Below are 20,815 nucleotides of genomic sequence, written 5' to 3' on the forward strand. Positions count from 1 at the left end.
ACCCTTCCCAGCAATACAAGGATCTCAGACATCTCCAAAGGCCTCGTGATGGAAAATGCTATCTACATCCAAAGAAAGAACTATGGAATTTGAATGCAGATCGAAGCATGCTATTTGCTATTTTTTTCCTCTTCTGTTGAGTTTTGTTTCCTCTTTCTGGTGGTTCCTCCTATTGGTTCTAATTTGTACTTACAACATCACTAATGTGAAAATATGTTTAATAGGAATGTAAATGTATAGCCTGTATCAGATTGTGCGCCGTCTTGGGGAGGGTGGTAGGGAGGAAGGGGGAGAAAAATTTTAAGCTCAAAAGCATATGGAAGTGATTGTTGATAAATCAAAATAAATTTTAAAAAAATTATTACACCAAAAAAAAAAGGCGTCTTGGTTCCTTCCAGCCTTGGCCTGGTTAATAAGGCAAACTCAGAAAAGGAGAGGTAAAAGTTAATTTATTAGCACACCAAGGCAGCAAGCAATTGGGTGTGACTGGTGAGGATTTCAAACTGTGCTTGGCTTTTATAGACAGGATTAAATAACTTCATGTAAGGGCAAAAATATGTTGATTGATACATACATATCATGAGGAGATGGATTATGTACTGCCTCAGCTCCTCCCCTGTGTCTAAGTATTTCTGGATTACTATTTCCTGTAGGCAATGTCTACTCAGGTACCCAAAGTCTAAAGCAAGGTTTAAACATGAGGTCACTCAGACTGACTGCAAAAGTGGCTGACATTGCATAGCTCCCTATTGCCTCCTGGATAAAATAAAAATTCTTTAGCTTTTAAAGACCTTCACAATTTGTCCTCAGCTTAACTTTCCAGCCTCATTGGGCATTGGACATTGAAGGCCTTTCATAAATGCTTGCCAACTGATAGGAGACCATTAACTATTATGCTTTCTTATATCCATTTGTATCTTCCAGTCCTCAAAACTTATTAGCATCATAATTTGTGATCGCTGTATATATATATATATTTTTTTTTATTTTCTTTTTTGCTGATTGCTTATGTTAATCCTCTTGTTAATATAATGAATCAAGGCAGTCATTTAACCAAGTCTCTTAGGATCATGACTTAATGTTATATTATTGCTACAAACCTCAGTATCAAGTAATGTTATGGGAAAGGAACCTTTTTAGGAAGTGTTTATTTATGGCATTTGCTGTACATCAGGCATTGGCAATACTGAGTCACATTTTTTTTGGCATTAGATATTTAGAAAATACTTGGAGAAGGAAGTGATGATGGATATTGGGGCATGGAGTCCATATTTGTGATGTCTTCTTTTATTGTGTGTGATGTCCTTTTGAGTAGTATATAAATTTAAAAGTAGGATCTGCAAACACCAACATATAACACAGAATAACTATGGTCATGTGGCATCAAATGTCGGTTGGTTATTGGGTCGAATTCACAGCAACCAGTGTCTTTAAATACCTAATTCTTGGCAATTTCTTTGTAATTCTGTATTATCCACTTGATATGCTTCCCCCCTCCCCCATCTGAAGAATACAAAGCATTTCATACTCCCAGTACTAGAGTCATTTTTTCTGATTCTCAGTAGTTGTCTTCACATCTCTTCAGGTTTGGATGTTGTGTGAAATTATATAAATTTTTTTTTCATATTTTGTATTAAGCAATTCCTGATTTTAGGGTTTTTTTCCCCTTTTCATATTTAAGATATCACGTTTTCTTCACACAAGATATCACAGCATTTCTTCATGTTTGTTACTGGGTGCGAGTACAGGTCCGCCAGAAACTGAATAGTATACGTATTGCCACTGATAGGTAGAAAATTTATAACATTTGTTTTATGGTTTTCAGATGAAGGAACAACAGGAAAAAGGAAAGAGGCGAATTTATTACTATTTCTACAATCTCTAATCCAGGCCTTATCATTTAATATTTTTTTATCACTTCAAACTGCTTCCTCAATATAAGTAATTGTCTATAAGTTGATATATTATACCTTATTACTCTTTGCCTCATATAGCTATATTTTGTATAATATCTTGACCATCATTCTTATACAAAAGATATTTTTACCACATCTAAGTAGTCCATGAGCACTTAATAAATGCTTATTTACGTACCTTCCCCTTTTATTCCCATGACCAATCAGTCACCAAGTGTTTTTGAGTCTGCTTCCACAGTCTCTTTCAGATCTGAACTAATTCAAGTCCTCCTCACCTCTCACCTGGGTTATTGCAGTATTTTCCTAATTGGTCTCCCTGCTCCTGATACAGCACTTTTCCAGTTCAGCTTCTAGGATGCACCCTCCTAAGGTACAAATCTGACCACACTACTCATCCTGTTAATGAATCTTCAGTGACTGTTTCTAGTAAAGAATGTAGGCTCCACACTGCCTGGCATTAAAGCCCTTCACAATTTGGCTTCAGCCTCCTTCTCTGGATTTATTTCACATTGTTCCCCTTTGTGCATGCACTCACTGTATCAGCCACACAGGCTAATTTTCTGGTCTCTAAATTCAGCATTCAGTTTCCTCTTTCTGTGTGTTTCTTATGCCCAGAATAAACGGCCTAGTCATTTTCACCTCTTAGAATTAGTAGCTTAGTCAAAGGTAGTGGATAGAGTGCAGAATTTGGAGTCAAGGAGAGCTAGGTTCCAGTCCTGGCTCTGACGTGGTGTGATCAAGAGGAGGCCGCTGCTTGAGCCTGAGTTTATTTGCAAAGTAGATAATAATACCTGTTACCTGCCTTATAGGTTTGCTGTGGCTCAAATGAGGTAATGCCTGTAAAATACTTTGTAAATTTTAGGACACTTTTAAAATGTTAGTTACTATTCTTTCAAGTCTTAGGTCATCTCTGAAGCCAGTACTTGTCATTTCCCTAATTGTGCTCAGTCATTTGGTTTTGTGTCTTCCTAACAGGATATCAGCTTCTTGAAAGCAGGGGTCTGTTTTTTGTCAAGTGCAGTGCTTGATACCTTTTGTTTTTAATTGGAATCTGTGATTTCATTAATTTGGGAAATTCCATTATAGATCTACAACTTTTCTATAACATATAGTTTTAGAGTGTTTCTTGGGACCACTAAGCAGTTGTGACTAGCTTATACTGACACAAGTATGTATCAGAGGCAAGAGGTCTTTCAGGCTTCAATGCTGGTCCTGTATCTGCTGTGCTAAGTTACACATAGTAGGCACTTAACGTTTTCCAAACTGAGTTGCAATCATGACATCAGTACAACATAAATATACCTAACCTTAATAGTTGCAAAATCCCACAGCAATGTTATCAAATGATCACCAGAGCTAAGATGCTGGCTAGCTGGGTGGCACAGTGCTTAGAGCACCAGGCCTTGGAGCCAGGATCAACTGAGTTAAAATCTGGCCTCAGAAACTGGCTGTGTGACCCTGGGCAATTCACTTAACCTCTATTTGCCTCAATTTCCTGATCTGTAAGATGGGAATCATAATAGCATCTACTTCCCAGGGTTGTTGTGAGGATCAAATGAGATAATATTTGTAAAGTGCTTAACACAGTGCCTGTCACACAGTAAGCATCATATAAATATTTATTATTATTATTATTATTATCTCTTGGATGCCAATAGTGTTAACTCTCCTAAGGGTCAGTTTCCTTACTGTTGCCATGTTGCATATTGAGTATGATAAACATTGCTCCTATGAAACTAACTGCCCTGTTTATTTTACTCAAAGGTATATTTTTGCAGAACTAATTAACGAGATTGGGGGTCTGGTGGAGAGATAATCTTTCTCAATGATGTAAAATTAAAATTTTATCACTTGGTAAGTCCAGTGATTTTGCTTTTAGTATATAAAATTTCTATAACATTAAAACATACACACACACATAAGTATGTTAGGGAGTAACATTAACACACATGAGCCTCAGAGGAGGGAGGTAGTATAGCCATAGCAGTGGTTGGTTATTGCAGCAGTAGCAGTGAAAGAGGGCATATTGAAGTTGGGAATAGTGAGTAGATGTTTGACAAAAGAAAATGTGGCAGTAGTCCAGGTGAGATGATTAGTGCTTTTTTTGATTGTCCAATATACTTTTTTTTTTTTGGTATTAAGTGACTTGCCCAGGGTCACACAGCTAGTAAGTGTCAAGTGTTTGGTCTAAGGCCGAATTTGAACTCAGGTCCTCTTGACTTCAGAGCTGGTGCTCTATCCACTGTGTCATCTAGCTGCCACCCAGTATACTCTTAATATCTCAAATCTGATATGTGTTTATACATATATGATTTTAAAATGGAAGCAGGAGGTGATTTTTAAAGAAGAGTTTTATTTTTAAGCAGATGAGTTAACATTACCAGTTTATCAGACTAGTATTTTCCCCGGGCGTGAAATGTTTGAAGAAAGATTATTAGTGAAACTACTTCACTGTAAGAACTAGACTTTTTAAAATTAGTGGTTAGTTCCTTTCATATTTAATGAAACAAAATCTATTTTAGAATTTGGTTATAATCTGTGATAATGAATGTTAATATACTCTGTTACTGTCTTTGGTATAAAAAAAACAAAAATCAATTGAGACAATTTTCGGAAAAAAAAGGCAAGACATTAATTTTTATATACTTTTATCTGGGAAGTTAAAGAATCTTAGAAACTCATTTCTTGGAATTTTTCTACTGTTACAAAGAAAGTTGTTAGTTTGTGTGTTCAATTAATTATTCCTTGGGAAAACATGGTTTCCAGAGCCTGTTTCTGGCTCTCAGAATAATTTGTATTAAAGTTAAAGAATATTAAGAACTGGAATAGACTTTAAAGATAATCTAGTTGAACTTAAACTTCATTTTTCAGGTGGAAACTAAGCCTTAGAAAGTAATGATTTTTCTGGGGTCATAGAGCTTAGTATCTGGGAGAGCCTGAGTTAGAATCCAGATCTCTTAAGTCTCCTTTTCATGTTCTTTCCACTATTCCGCATTGCCTCTTGTTTATGTCTACGTCTTAAATGGACTCTAGCCTGTCTATTTGTACTTTCCATTTAAAAATAATTTTGATCTCTCGTTTCATTTTTAAAATTAAATTGTATTTTTTAATGAATAAAAAATCAGTCTTCTCTCTTCAGTTCTTTTTCTTTTGAAAGAAAACCACAATAAACCATATTTAACACATACACAATTAAGCAAAACAAATTCATGCATTGCATATGTCCAGAAAGTATATAGTCTCATCCTGCACTTTCAGTCTATTACCTCTTTCTTAGGAATTGGCTGAGAATGTTTTCTCAGTATGATGGAATCATAGTTGGTCACTGTATTGATCAGAGTTCTTAAGTCTTTCAAAGTTGTTTCTAATTTGTGTGTTGCTTTCTATTCCCATTCAATAATCACCAGAGACCTATCATACTCAAATTTTAAAAATTCTTTTCTGGTTCTTAACTTTTTTGTTTACTTCTGAAAGGGGTACGTTTAAGATTCCCTACTATTATAATTTTATTATCTATTTCATCCCTGTAAATAATTTAACTTTTACGTATTTAGATGCTGTGCCATTTGGTACATTATATGTTAAATATTGTTTTAAATTAATTTTCTCTGGTACCTTTCAGTATGATGTGGATTCTCTCTTTTAATCAAGTCCATTTTGTTTGAGATGATTACAAACCCTGTCTTTTTTTTCTCACTTGAAACACAATAGATTTTGATCCAACTCATAAGTTTATGAGAATCTTTATATTTTAAATGTGTTTTTTGTAAATACATCGTGGGATTCTGCTTTCCAATCTTTTATTTTCTTCCATTTTATGAGTGATTTTATACAACTCATTCATACTTATCATTAATTGTATATTACCCTCTGTCCTATTTCTATTATACTTTTTCCTTTCTTTGCTTCCCTCCTTCTCTACTAGGAGGGATAGACTTACTAGTCAAGGAGTATGTTCAGTGCTAGAGCTGTAATTTCTGTAATCTGCTTCTGGTCTCTCGCCCCTTGTCCTCATTCTGTTGCCCAAAGCCCAATCACAGGCTTTTACCTTCTTTTTCTTTTCTTTGAAATGTTTATTCACAATCCACCATCTGAGTTTAGAATTTGTTTTGCTTATGACTAATTTCCCTGAATCTACCCTCCTTCTTGTTCTCTTCTTGACCCGTTCCCTCCTGTTTCCTGGTAGAATAAAATGTATTTCTACGTAGAACCGTGTGTGTGTGTGTGTGTGTGTGTGTGTGTGTGTGTGTGTGTGTGTGTGTGTGTATGTATTTTCTACATCCCTTTGATCAGTTTAGATAAAACTGAGGTTTAGGTGTAGCCTGCTTTCCCTACTCCTGTGTAGTCTTTTGTTACGGTATCTTGCTTATGTGAAATGATTTCCCTCACTTATCCTCCCCCCTTTCTCCTACTATATATTATTTTTTGCCTCTAAAAAAACAGAAAACTTCAAGACAGTCACTCCCAGGCCTGCCCTCTGTCTTATTTAATGCTCTCTATAATGTCTAATTGGAGAAGGAAATGGCAAACTGCTGCAGTATCTTTGCCAAGAAAGCCTCAAAGGGGATCATGAAGGGTAGGACATGATTGAAGCAACTGAAAGCAGCTGAACAACAATGATGTCTGATGATGTTAGGTGTTCTTCCTCTGTTATCATCTTCCTCTGTTAAAATCTAAACCCTTTTTTATGTTTAATTCTTTCTAATTGCTTGTTTCTATTTGCCTTTCAGTGTTTCTCTTGACTTCTATTTTCTAAGCTTTCTGCTTCTTTATAGTGGTAGCTGCTAAATCTTGGGTATCTTGACTTGATCAAGTACCTCTTTGTACTTGAATTCTTTCTTATTGTCTGCTTGTAGTATGTTTTCTTTAAACTGGAAGCTCTGGGTTTTGGCTATAATGTTTCTGAGAGTTTTTATTTCTGAGTTTCTTTCAGGCTACTGGTAGAATCTTTCAGTTTCTGCTTTGTCCTCTGGTTCTGAGACATCTGGGCAGTTTTTGTTTTTGATTCCTTGAAATATTATGTTGAAGCTTTTTTTTCCTTTTTTTTTTTGGTAGTGACTTTCTGGTAGTCTAATGATTCTTAAATTATTTCTCCTTGATCCTTTTTTTTTATTAAAAGCTAATTTGTTTTTGCCCTGAGATGCTTTGCATTTTTTTTTCAAGTCTCTTGACTTTGTTTTAATATTGTTTTGTTTTCTCATGCAGTCATTATCTTCTCTTTGGTCCATTCTGATTTTCTTTTTTTTTTTTTTGGATAGTCACAACTTTATTCATCAGTTGCTTTCCATTTCTATAAAAAATACACACACAATACATATGTACACATATATGTGCACAGCCCAGTACATTAACTTAGTTTTCAAACTATGCAACATAGTCACACTAGCATTAATAGCATTAAGCAAAACAGTATGGACAAAAAACATGTAACATACTCACTGAGGGAAAAAAACAAAGGCACTTCCAATAACTAATGGCAGGGCCAAAATAAACATTAAAGAAATTTCACAAAGCTGATCCATAGAATTCTAAGACTTCTGTAATAGTTAAATGTTAAAGGCATTACATAATCTTTTTTCTCCTAAATCCTCTCTCTAATGAAGTTAACCAATTAAAACTTGGTGCAAAGGAGTTTTAATTATTGTAAAGCGTATCACTTGGCTAAATAAATACATTTTGAAAAAAAAGGCTATAATGCACTCAAACATCTCCGCTACACTGAAATAAAAATGCACTGCAAACAGGAACAACCTAGTTATTAACATGGCAGAAAGTATGGCTTTCTCTTTTGGTTATAAATCAGTTATCTTTAAGATAATCTAGAATACATTTTCAAAAGAACACACCTTAATTAACAAGAAGAGATAGTATTTGGGGAAAAGGATAAACTCATATCTACAGTTCAAGAATAAGAGATAAAATGTTGAGTGAAAAGTAAACATGTAATACGAATTATAATAATAAGGGGTGTAAAGAATACAATATCTAGATACCAATGAATTAGTTATTTTATCAACTACTATTTTACTGCTTTCCTTCTAAGAATCTTAAAGGGAAAGTTGATCATAACTATTTCAGGTATTTTTCATTTGGTATTAACAAAGTATTCTTTTTTAATGTACTACTATGAATTTTTAAAAAATTAAGGTACTTAAAAAATCAGTGTTTTAATTTAAATTGTTCTTATATTTTTACAATAAATTCCATGAACTCATTTTAACCAATTAAAAAGTATGTATGAGACAGAAATAAGTATGCTTCACACATGTAATAATTTTCCACTTGACAAATATTACTGGTGATTTTGTATATGTGTAATATATATATATATATATATAGCTTAAAGCATATTGGCAAAATATCATCATTTTATATATAATATTTAAGAATATGGGTCTAGGTTAATATAATCCTAACTAGACCTTTTAAATATGTTAAATATAGAGGCTAGATAAAAGCAAATCATAAAGCAGCACTGAATATATTTCCTATGCCAGTAAGTTATGATTTTGTTTATGTAAACATTTCACATGTGCATCCTTTTTTTTAATAAATGCTTTACAGCTACTGTTCTATTAAAAAAAAAAACCCAACAGCTCTTGCTAAAACATAATCCAGTCCAAATTGCTAAATCTCCAAAGATTATGGCAGCCGATGCTGATCTCTTACTCTTCTTCAGCAACGTAGGCCACTTCAGCTACTGAACTTTCAGGTTCACAGTCCAGCCAACCTTGGGAATCTTATCAGACCTGTTTTTTTCACCCAAGGTATCTTGATCTGCTTCACTTGCAGAAGACTCTATCTTTCTGAAACATTCACCTTCTCCTGAAATTCTAAGTGTTTCTTCGGGTTCTAAAGACAATAACCTAAATCTATTCTCTATAGTGTCTATATGAAGTTGTTTCTCATTCAACAGTTTCTTCAGTGATTCCACCTCTTTTTGTCGTTCAAGTAGTTCTTTTTGTAATCGATAGTTTGTTTCTTCTAGAGTTTCACAGAAAGCCCTGCTTTCTTCTAGGCTATCAAATGGACCTGATGGATCATCCAGACAAAGAAATTGTCTCACTACAAGGCAGTTAGCAATATCTTTGTGAGCTGCTAAATTCTGTAGGAATGCCTGAAGTCCCAACTATCTGTCTTCTAAGAAATCAGCATTGTAATTATCCTTGAACCAGCGTTTTTGTGGAAGAGCCAGTCGAAAGCCTGGAAACATTTCTTTTAATTTGTCATTCAGCCTAGAGACATAAGTATACCTTCTGAAAACTACCCAGCTTTCTTCTAGGTTTTTCTTATTAACACTTTATATACAGTAAATTTAGCTCTTTCTTCTATCACCTCACAACCCAATAATAGGTGTAGAGGGTTTTTCTTCCCAATTCATAGATTCTGTACTTTGGTCTTCATTTTCTGCTGGCCTAGTAGAATATGCAGTGGAAGATTCTATACCTGTAAATTTGGTCCTAATAAGGGGGCTGCTACAGATAGATGAATTGCTGTCCATTTGGTCTGGCATTGTTGTCTTTTTGTAACTATCCACATTAGAGTCTTCTGGTTGGCCTTTGGAAGAATTTGAACTTGTTGAAATACTCCCAAAAGAAGAACTTCTTTGGCTTCTGTTTGTGCTAAAATTTGAAGAATTTCCTAAAGGAATAGGCACAGGGACATAAGGAGCTGCCATTCTCCTCAGCTGTACTGCAGCAAATCTATCAACTTCTGCATCCAGTTAAAGAAAAAGTAATATAGATGCCGTTGCTTTCTTCTGAAGAATTCAGTGTCAGAAAGGGCCCATGACCGTTAAACGGCCTTGTGGGCTGCAGCGGCAGCAGCGGCAGTGGAGCTGAGGCCTCATGTGAAATGACCTCAGCCCGGCCTGCGCTGCTCTCAGTGTCCCGCTCCCTTGGCAGCCACAGCCCAACCTCCCCCCCCCCCCCCCCCCGCCGGTTGGGCTGGGCTAAGACGCTGGAGGGCCCATTCTGATTCTCACAGTTTTTTATTGGGTTAGATTTCATATCTCTTGTGTCAGCTATTCTTTCATCTTCCGGGTCTTTACTTCATAACTCTCATTTCTTTTCTAATACTTTCCTCTAATGCTCTTGTTTATTTTAAAAATCTTAAAAAAAAACAACTCTTGCTTCATTCTTTCCAAGAATTCTTGTTGAACTTTATGTCCAAGTTTTAATTTTCTTTGAGGTTTTTCTTATAGATGTTTGGAATCATTCTTTTCTAACTCTGTGTCTTGAGCATCCTTGTTACTATACTAGATGTTAGTGGTGGAAGGAAGGTCTTTTTTTTTTTGGCTGTTAACTTAATCTTCCATTTTTACTTATTAAATTTGGATTTCGAGTTGCAGTCAGACTCTACCATTTCTAGAGGGAATGCCTAGCCTTTGGTTGGTCCCATTTTGTATTATATTCGGTCTTGCTGCTGCTTTCTCTGAATATTAAATGCTGTCTTCTTTAAGGATCTCCAGCTTTGTTACTTGAAAGCTTTACTGTGCACAAAATGGTCTGAGCTAGGGTGAAAGATCTGACCAAGTGAGAGTTTGTTAATCACTGATAAATGAATTAGGGAGGTTATTAACATTCCTTATGGTTTGGCCTTAGAGTGAATTCCTCGCTGGACCTTAGTTATCTCAGTGGGGACAAGTTGCGAAGCTGGTGGAATGGTGGTGTTTTCTTTTCCCCCTAAAGCAGAAGATTAGGCAGGATGTGTGAGGGAATTCTGTTTCTTCCCTCCCCCAGAGAGAAGACTAGTGTTCAATGGAATGTTTTTTTTCTCCTCTCCCAGTATTAGGCAAGGAGATTAGACAGGAGACCTGGCTCAATGAGTGGGATTTAGTAATTGTCTCTAACCCTTGTTTGGTTAATAATATATTTCCTCCTCATGCTTGTAAAAGATACATGATTCCTTAATCTAATTTTTAATAGTATGATCTTTAATATTAAGATCACATGTTCATGTAGAATGTGTTGGTGGAATATGGTTTAAGATATTGCTCTAATTTCTACCACACAGCTTTCCAGTTTTCGCAGCAGTTTTTGTCAGATAGGGAGTTCTTTACCAAGTAATTTATGTTTTCCAGTTTATTGAACACTAGGTTATTGAGTTCCGTTCTTTTTGATTCTTCTGGTTTAACCCTTTTCATTGATCTGCTTAGTTATTATTTTTTAATCAGTGTTAGATGATTTTGATGACTGCTGCTTTATAATATCATTTGAGGTCCAGAATTGCTTTTCCCCCTTCATCCTTAATTCTTTTCATTATTTCCCTTGATATTCTAGATATTTTGTTTTTCAAAATGAATTTTGTTATTATTGTATCAAGTTCTGTAAAGTATCCCCTTTGTTATTTGGCTGGTATAGCATGACTAATAGTGACTATATCCAGCAGCAGTCTACTGGCATTTTATTATGGGCAAGCCTACAGGTATGTTGCTCCAACCCAAACTCAGGTCAAGAACTTGCAGATCTCAGAATGAGAAGGTATCTATTAGATTGTACTGTATCACACCATTTATGAAGCACTGAAAATTTGAATACAGATCCCCAGCTTAATACCTGAGATTCTGGAATAATACAACACTTAATACCATAAGAAACTAGCATCAAGGCCCTAGAGATCAGAAGCTCAGCCCAAACATTCTCTCTAGAAGTATACAGAACCTGGCCTAAACATGAAGTCCAAAGTCAGTAAGTAGGTTAGAAGAATGAGCAAAGAAAAAAAAAATCACCATCATAAAGAGCCAATGTGGTGACAGACTTAAGATACAAATCCAGAAGAAGAGAATTACTCTAAGACATGCATAAGACAAACCTCAAAGAAAACAATTTGGGCACAGATTCACCTAGAATTTCTGGCAGATATGAAGCAAGAGTTTAAAAAAAAACCCAAGGAAATTTTTTTTTTTGTTAATGAGAGAATGCTAGAGGGAAAAAAATCGGAAAAGAAATGAAGAATGGGAGAAAAATTAGAAAGGGCACGAACAGCTTGGCACAAGAGGTACCAGAATCTTACATGCAACATACTTCCTAAAAATTAAAATGAATTGGATCAGAGATAATGAATCCATGAAACAACCAAAAATATTAAAGAAAAGTCAAATAATAGAAAAAATAGAAAAAGTAAGGTATCTCATAACAAAAACAACTGACTTAGAAAACAGATCAAGAGGAGGTTATTTAGGAATTTAAGGACTGCCTGAAAGCTACAATCTAAAAAAGAGCTTAGCAATCATATTTCAAGAAATCATGAAAAGAAAAGATCTGTCAGAACCAGAGGGCAAAAATGGAAATTGAAAGAATCTGCTGGTCATCTCCTGAAAGAAACCCCTAAATAAAAACTCCCATAAATGTAGCAACAATTAATATTTATACAGTACTTACAATGTTCCAGGCACTGTGCTAAGCACTTTACAGTTATCTCATCTGATTTTCACGACAAACCTGGGTGGTAGTGCTATTATGATTTCCATTTTCCAGATGAAGAAAGAGACAAACAGAGGTTGTGCTTTGTCCAGGGTCACAGAGCTATTAACTGTTTGAGGCTGGATTTGAATTCATGTTTTCCTGATTCCAGACCTGGTTTTCTATCCACCATACTACCTACGTCAAGCAAAATATACTGCAGGAAGCCAGCAAGAAAAATATCAAGTACTGAGTTAGGATTGTACAAAATGCAGCAGATATTAATGATAATAAGAGAGAGCTTGGAATATAGTATTCCAGAAGGCAAGGGAAATAGACTTAGAACATATCAACAAAACTCAGTATGATCCTACAGAGGCAAAAATAGATCTTTAATGAGGGAACTTCCAGATATTCCTGTTGAAGAGAGCACAGCTACATCAAACCTTTGGAGTACAAATATAGGAACAAGATAAATATAAACTACAATATACAATATAATATCCCTTTTCTCCTTTCTTGTTTACAGAAATGTCTTTCTGTATCCAGTTGACTAGTTCAGATGAGAGATTTGAGTCATCCATTCCGTTTAACCTTGCCTTTTTTGTGTAGATATTTATTTATGTACGTAGATAATATCAGATAATTTTCCCTATCTTTCCTCTCCCTTTTCCCTCCTCTTCTTCCCCTCCCTATCCATTCTTTTTTAAGATCAAAACATAACAGAACCACTCCTAGACCTGCTAACTAGTTTACCTCCGTAACCTCTGATAAGATGGACACATATATCATCTCCCTATATTAGAATGTAAACAATTTTTCCTTATTTATGCTTTTATAATTGCATTGATTTGTGTGTGTTTACAGATTTCTGTATTTGCTTTATAGTTTGTGTATATATGTATATATATATATATACACATAAACATATATTTATATATCTTTGTAAAATGGTATATGGAGGAATTTTTTGTTTGTACATTTGTAATAGGTTTAGCTTTTTCTTTTTGCTTGTTTTCTCAGTGGGAGAAGTAGTGATAGAGTAGATTTTTACTAATTGAAAAAAACTAACATTTAAAAAAGTCTTGATTTTTTTTGTTGTTGTTTGATTTATATTTTTGGAGGGATGTCTTCTTTTAATTAAAGTTTTGAAAATATTAATGAACAGATATTCATCTTCTTTTCTTCTTTCCCCTCTACTCTATTGAGGAAAAAACAGGAAAAATAAATTCCTTGTGTAAATATGTATAATCTTGCAAAACAAATTCCCTCATTGGCTGTGTTAAAGAAATATTTATTTCATTTTGTACACTGAATCCATCTTCTCCTTATAAAGACATGAATAAGCATGCCCTTAAAGAAATATTTATTCATTTTGTACCTTGAATCCATCATCTCCTTATAAAGAGATGGATAAGCATGCCCTGTCTTCAATCCTCTGGAATCATGAACTGTGATTGTATTGATCATAGGTCTTACAGCTTTCAGAGTTGTTTGTCTTTACAGTGTTCTTGTTCTTGTATGAATTGTTTTCTTAGTTCTGCTCATTTCATTCATTCATCAGTTTATAAAAGTCTTCAGAACTGTTCGTTTTTATGTTACTGATATCATATAAATTGTTCTGGTTCTGCTTCCCTTTACATCAGATCATAGAAGTCTATTCATGTCTCTTTGAAATCATCCATATCCTCATTTCTTATAGCACAATAATATTCCATCACATTTACATAACCAAAGATGTTTTAGCTTTTCCCCAGTGGTGGGAATTCCCGTAGATTCCAGTTTTTGCCGCCACAAAAAGAGCTGCTGTAAATGTGGTACATGTGAGTCCTTTCCCCTTTTTTATGACCTCTTTGGGATACAGGCAAGTAGTGGTATTGCTAGATCAAAGGGTATGCACAGTTTTATAGCCCTTTGGGCGTAGTAGAACTGTCTGTTCCTTAAAACAGTTTATCAATTATGGAATGGCTCTTTTTCCTGTAAATTTGAATCTGTTTCTTATATATATCTTAGAAATGAAGCATTTATCAGAGAAACTTGTTGTAGGTTTTCTCCCAGATGACTGCTTCCTTTTAAATCTTAATGGGTTTTTTTTTGTTTTTTGTTTTAATTTTTTTTTGTTTTTAGGCAATTGGGGTTAAGTGAGTTGCCCAGGGTCACACAGCTAGTAAGTGTCAAGTGTTTGGTCTGAGGCCGGATTTGAACTCAGGTCCTCCTGACTTCAGGGCCAGTGCTCTATCCACTGTGCCACCTAATTGCCCCTAAATCTTAGTTTTATTGGAATTCTTTGTGCAAAAACTCTTAAATTATATGTAATCAGAACGTCAGTGTTAACTTCTGTGATTCTCCTTTGTTTGTTCTTAAAATTTTCTTTTTTTCCATAGATCTAATAGTTAATTCTTGCTCTGTTTCTCCAATTTGTTTATGATGTGACCTTATATATCTTGGTCCATTTGGAAATGCCCTTCTAGGACCAGTGTGTGGGGATTTGTGAGCCAAGCCAGTGCTGGAGAGAATGTCTGGTGAAGCAGTGTTATAAGAGAGTGCCAGATCTTGATTAACCAGGGGTGGGGAACCTGTAGCCTTGAGGCCACATGTGGCCCTCTAGGTCCTCAAGTGTGGCCCTTCGATAGAATCCAAACTTCAGAGAACAAATGCTCTTAATAAAAGGATTTATTCTGTAAAACTTGGACTCAGTTAAAAGGCTGCATCCAAGGACCTAGAGGGTCACATGTGGCCTCGAGGCACAGGTTCCCCACCCCTGGTTAAGACATACGTGGAAGGAGTATGAGGAAAAAGTGGCTCAGGACTAAGAGAAGCTTATTACAGAATAGGCATTCCAGAGGGCACAGTGGGATATAGGTAGGGTGTGATTGAAGAGAATAGGGATGAGAGAGTTAGAGATGGGATAATTTGCTCCTCCATGGCTGGTGATTAATTAATACTGGTATAAGGAGAGAACTAGGAGATGGGAACTTTTTATCCATTGGTGTAATAGAGGGTCTAACTGTAGCTCCCTCTGCCTTTGAAATATCCATAGCTGGTTCAGGAGATACTTTGAACAAAGATAATATGACTTTGTTTTTCCACTAAATACAAGTTTGAATGAATTAAGTTCTATATACTGCCCTTTTCTGTAAGTGTAAGATCTGATATGTTTAACTTAAGTGTAAAAGAGCATAATGTGATGGAAAGATTTGTCAGAAGAATTAGATTCTGGTCATACACAGGCAATTTTGTTTAATTGTGGGTGGCACATTTTAACGTGTAATTGACAAACTAGAATACTTCCAAAAGGGGGTGGCCAAGATGATTAAGCACTCAGAGCCAGGAGATTAAGTTTCATTTTCAGGTTCTGACACTTAGTGTTAGCTGTGTGATCCTGGGCAGGTCACTTAAACATTTTGTTCCACAGATCCTCATTATTATAATAATGAGTTATTTTATTGCTTACCTCATAAGGTTGTTGTGCAAAAACATCACAACTTTGTAAACCTTCAAGTTCTATGTAAATGTGAGCTGCTGTTATTACTATTAATAATAATCTTTGTCATAAGAATGGTTGAAGGACTCTAGCTATTATACCCGAATTTTTAATTCAAGTCTTGTGTCACTGTATCAAACTCATAAAATTATACTATGTTAATAATAGTTTAATAGTACTTTTAAAGCTTAGATCTGCAATTAGACTTTTGGGACACCATGTACCTAGTACAACAAAAAAAGAGGATTTGTACATAAAACTATAATATGATACATATTATATTAAACATAGATGTAATCTAAATAAATGTCTTATACAGCTTGCTTTTATTTTTTAAGTATAAATTTAAATACGGTATATTTATAATTTTAAATATAATAAAACCACATAACTTTAAAAAGTATCCTGCTTGTCTGTGATTCTTTCTGACCTTCTTTTTGTTCCTGTGCATTTTAAAAAAATGTGCCAATGACACTCCTTCTTTACTTTTTCTTTTTCTGGCTGCCCTATGCCAAACCTCATTTTCTCTCTCAACTCATTCTCAAAATTAAAGAAAAAGAAAAAAATGAAAACAAGTCATTGCATTGTGAAAACAAAATAAATTCCCACCAAGATAATTTGGAACAGTGGTAGGGAGAGAGTGTTCTGGAATATTAAGTGGGCATGGAAAACAGGCACACTAATGTACTGTTGGTGGAACCATGAATTGTCATAGCCATTCTTGAAACCAATTTGAAATTATGTCCAAAAAAATCTAAAGTCTTAAAGCTGCTCTTTGCTCCAGTCATACCACTACTAGGCCTATGCCCAAAGAGAACAGAGAAAGGGAGAAAAGGATCTTTATATACAAAAATATTTATAGCAACTCTTTTCTTAGTATCCAAAGACTGAAAACTTATGAGGATGCCCCTCTATTCGGAAATAGCTAAACAAATTATGGAATAGGAATTAATGGAATATTACTGTACTGTGAAAAATAATGAAATGGACAGTTTCAGAGAAAATTGGGGAAACCTCCATGAACTGATAAGTGAAGTGAGCAGAAGTTTATAGAAATAACAATATTATAAAGTAAAACAACTTTGAAAGACTAGAACTCTGATCGATGCCGTGATAAACAAGGCCAGAGGTCTAAAGATGAAGTACCCTACTTTCTGTCATAGAAGTATTGGACTCAAAATGTAGAAAGAGTCGTACATTAATATGAGAATTTGCTTTGCTGGACTATGCATATTTGTTGTGAGGGATTTATTTTTATTTTTTATTGTCCACTTAGTGGAGAGCTGTAGAACCTATGGGAAGAAAGTAAGCATCTATTAAGTACCTACTGTATGCCAGGCACTTTACTAAATGCCTTACAGATATTTGAGATAAATATATGTAAATAAATGCAAAAAAAAAAGAAAAAATATTGAGCATTGAAGTTTTCACGGAAGGAAGGTAGGAAGAGAACTAGGAAGTAGAATGGTAAGAAGGAAATGATTCTTAGCTGTCTTGGAGTAGGTCTTTAGAAAAAAATTTGATGTCTCTTGTTTTCACATTTGTCATTTTCAGATATTGTCTCATCCTACCTATTCCCTTAAGTATTCCACCTGCACTACAGGGAGCTTTCACTTGTAACAAAAACAGGCAGAAGCAAGTGACTTATTAACTACTTCTGACTGTGTATACAGTATTCCATCCCCATACTTCTCTACTTCCTCAAGGCAAGGAGAGTGGTGCATTTCCTTATCTCTCCTGAGGCAAAATTGGTTATTAAAGTTACTTTGAGCATTCAGCTTTATTTTGGTGGGATTTGTTTTCGTGGTCTTTCCATTTACATTATTATAGTAATTGTTTTTGTGGTTTCACTGTATAAATGTACGTAGTTATTAGTATTGCAGTAGTGGGGTTATTTGACATATGCTGTGGAGAAACTGGTTTTGGAGTCATTGAACCTGAATTCAATTGTAGTTCTGCCACATAGTATTTGTGTGTCACTTCACCTTTATAGGCCTGAGGTTCCTCATGTGTAAAATGAGGGGTTTGAAATAGGTCATCTACAACAGGGCTTCTTAAACTTTTTCCACTTGTGACCCCTTTTTGCCTGAGAAATTTTTATGCGACCCTGGGTATATAGGTATATAAAACAGGTATACAAATCAAACATTTACTGATAATAAATCACAAAGAAATTTATTTTAAAACAATTATTTGGTATACATATAATTTTACCATTTATTAAAGACAAAAACAAATTTGCATACTGATGAGGTGGATGTGCTTGTTTATTTTTACATAAAGAATAAATCTTGGTAAAATATTTGATACTGCTGTACGTAGAGCATTTTTATTGTTTTTCACAGTTGATTGATATTTTGATTTTATAATCATCAATGGTAAGAATGCTACTTTGTAGAAATACATACTACAAAATGGCAAAAGTATGTTGGGCCATTTTAGTAATTGTTGGAAATGCTGTCCTAATCCCAAGCCAAAATTCATTTAACGAATTTTTAGGAAACTCAGGTTTTAGACCTGTGTCACCTTGGATAACTCAGCAAATTCTTCTTGAACTTTTAATGGCAGATGGCTGGTGTTTTTAATTTAATTGGTATGGTTTACGAATCCAACTTAGTGTTTTAGAATAAAAATTTGAAGGGAAGTATTTCTGAAACCATGTCTCCAGGCACTTCAGATGATCAATTATAACTCTTACAATTAAATCTTTGGGAAAGTTATTTTCAACTATAAAATCATCTGTAGCTATAAACATTTCTAAAGAACCATTTCCACCCTATTCTTCCATATGTTAACTTTTTTAGTAAAACTTTCAATTTATCTTTTAACAGAAATGTTATAATTTTTTCCTTGAAGAGACATGTTTAAATCATTGAGTTTTTCAAAAATATCTAACAGATAACACAGTTTTAAAGCCATAAGTCATTATGAGAAAAATTAACAAAATTGGATTTCTACTCAGTCAAAAATATAACAACTTTATCTTCAGTTTCAGTAATCTATTTAAACTTCACCCTCTTGAGAGCCACCTTACCTCTGCATGGAGTAATAAGCTTTTGTAATTGGAGTCCACGTCTTTCCAAAGGTTTGAAAATAAACGACTGGTAAGGGCACAGCTTGTAATGAAGTTAATGATTTTGATGGTATCAAAATGCAATTCCGACTCTGGTGATTTTTTTTTTTTGGCTGTGAGTGCCTCCTGATGGGTCATTCACTGAGTAAAAGTGATGTGTTCATTGCCACCACCTTTAACTTTTGCTACAAATTCAACATTCTTGCCCATCATTGCTCCAGCACCGTCTGTACAGATTCCAATGCAGTTTTTCCCCTGTAAATCTTCATTTGTGAAAAATTCATTGACTTTAAGATATATCTCTTCCCCTCTGTGTGCCCTTCCAAAGGGTGACAAAGCATTAATACCTCATGTGTGCTTCCTTCATAAACATATCTTACATAAAGTAACAACTGTGCCATGTTAGAAATTATCAGTTATTTCATCTAATTGAATTACAACTTTAGGATGACCTTAAGCCTGGTAATAAACTACTGGAATTAGTTATTATTAATTTCAGAAATTCTTTTGGAAACAATATCATTTGATAAGGGAATTTTACAGATTTCATCCCCATACTTTTTTCCCATGAACTATTTCTGACATTTTAATAGCAGCAGGTAACAAGAGATCTTCTATTGCATAGGGCTTTTTAGCTTTTGCAATTAAATAAGAAGTTTCATCAAGATGCAAGTAAATACTTGTCATTGCCAGTAATAAATTTCTCAAAATGTTGTTTTTCTTTATTTGAAGATTTTAAAAGATGTTCAAAATATTCCATTGGTTTATTGCAGTATACTGCATTGATAGTAAGATGTCATTTTAGTTTAGCTGGTTTCATGCTCTCCGCAGCCAAAACTTCATTACAAATTAAACAAAAGAGGTTTTTTCACACCACCATCATTATTAGAAGTAAATCCATATTGCAAAAATGATTCAACATATTCTCTTTTTTTTGTCAGTTTAGGTGTACTACAACCTGGTAGTGAAAACTCTGCTGCATTGTCATCAAAATTTTTACCTATTCTGTCTAAATTTAGCCAGTTATCTATAACTGAAAAATATGTTTGTCCTAAAATATAAATATTGCTAATAATTTTTCAGATAAACACTAGCTTTAGTCTGTGACTTGTGTGTGCTTAATTTTAAAAATGGATGTTCACATTTATGTACACATGCAGTGGTGATGGTGGAGAAATATTATTAAAAGGCTTTTATATTTTTTTAAAAGGCTTTTGTATTTACTTGCTGCAATTAAACACTTATGTTTCTGTAAAAGAAGGAGATAATAGCAGTTTTTAAAATCAAACATTCTTAACACAATGCAATCCAAAAATACACCAATTTGATACTTTAAATGAATTGCCCAGGGTTGTATAGCTAGTAAGTGTTTGATGCCAGATTTGAACTTAGGAGGATGAGCCTTCTAGGTTTCAGGATTGGCACTTTCTTTATCCACTGAGCCACCTAGCTGCCCTGCAATGCATATAATAGGCGCTCAATAAATGCATCTTGGATTTGAATTGCTTATATTCTGGGTAAAAGGTGAGCAGAACTCTAGACAAATGTTATAGTTTAGGTGTGGACAGGAAGGGCATTTTAATCAGAGTTTATCTCAGCATACAGCTGGGCCACGGAAGATAGTTTTTCCTGATTGCGATAGTGACTTCTTGAGCATTTTACTATATTTTCAAATTGTAGACTAGAAAAAAAAAGGAGATAATTAATGTAAAATATTTCCACCCTCATATTGCTTTGTACATATCGAGGCCTTAGAAAATCAGGTAGGATTATCTCATTTTAGTGATAACAAAGGAACAGTTTAAGTAAAGTCTACTTGGTTAAGCACGGTAATGATAATAACTGCTCATTTATCTAGTACTTTTGGTTGAATGAAATAACATTAAGTGCTTATTATATTAAAAACTCTATGCTAAGCTCTGGGGAAGTGCAAATAGAT

At 34.5% G+C, this 20,815-nt stretch overlaps 1 protein-coding gene and 1 pseudogene across 2 annotated transcripts in view; one reads left to right on the plus strand and one right to left on the minus strand.

Annotated features, from left to right (window-relative positions):
* Positions 1 to 20,815, plus strand: part of BTBD9 (BTB domain containing 9) — a 516,152-nt gene that overhangs the window by 10,359 nt on the left and 484,978 nt on the right. The window lies entirely within an intron of this gene.
* LOC110217274 (sorting nexin-16 pseudogene) lies at positions 8,582 to 9,594 on the minus strand (annotated as a pseudogene).

The sequence above is a fragment of the Phascolarctos cinereus genome, unplaced genomic scaffold, assembly GCF_003287225.1.
Source record: "Phascolarctos cinereus isolate Bilbo 61053 unplaced genomic scaffold, phaCin_HiC Scaffold_5;HRSCAF=322, whole genome shotgun sequence".
Classification (NCBI taxonomy): domain Eukaryota; kingdom Metazoa; phylum Chordata; class Mammalia; order Diprotodontia; family Phascolarctidae; genus Phascolarctos; species Phascolarctos cinereus.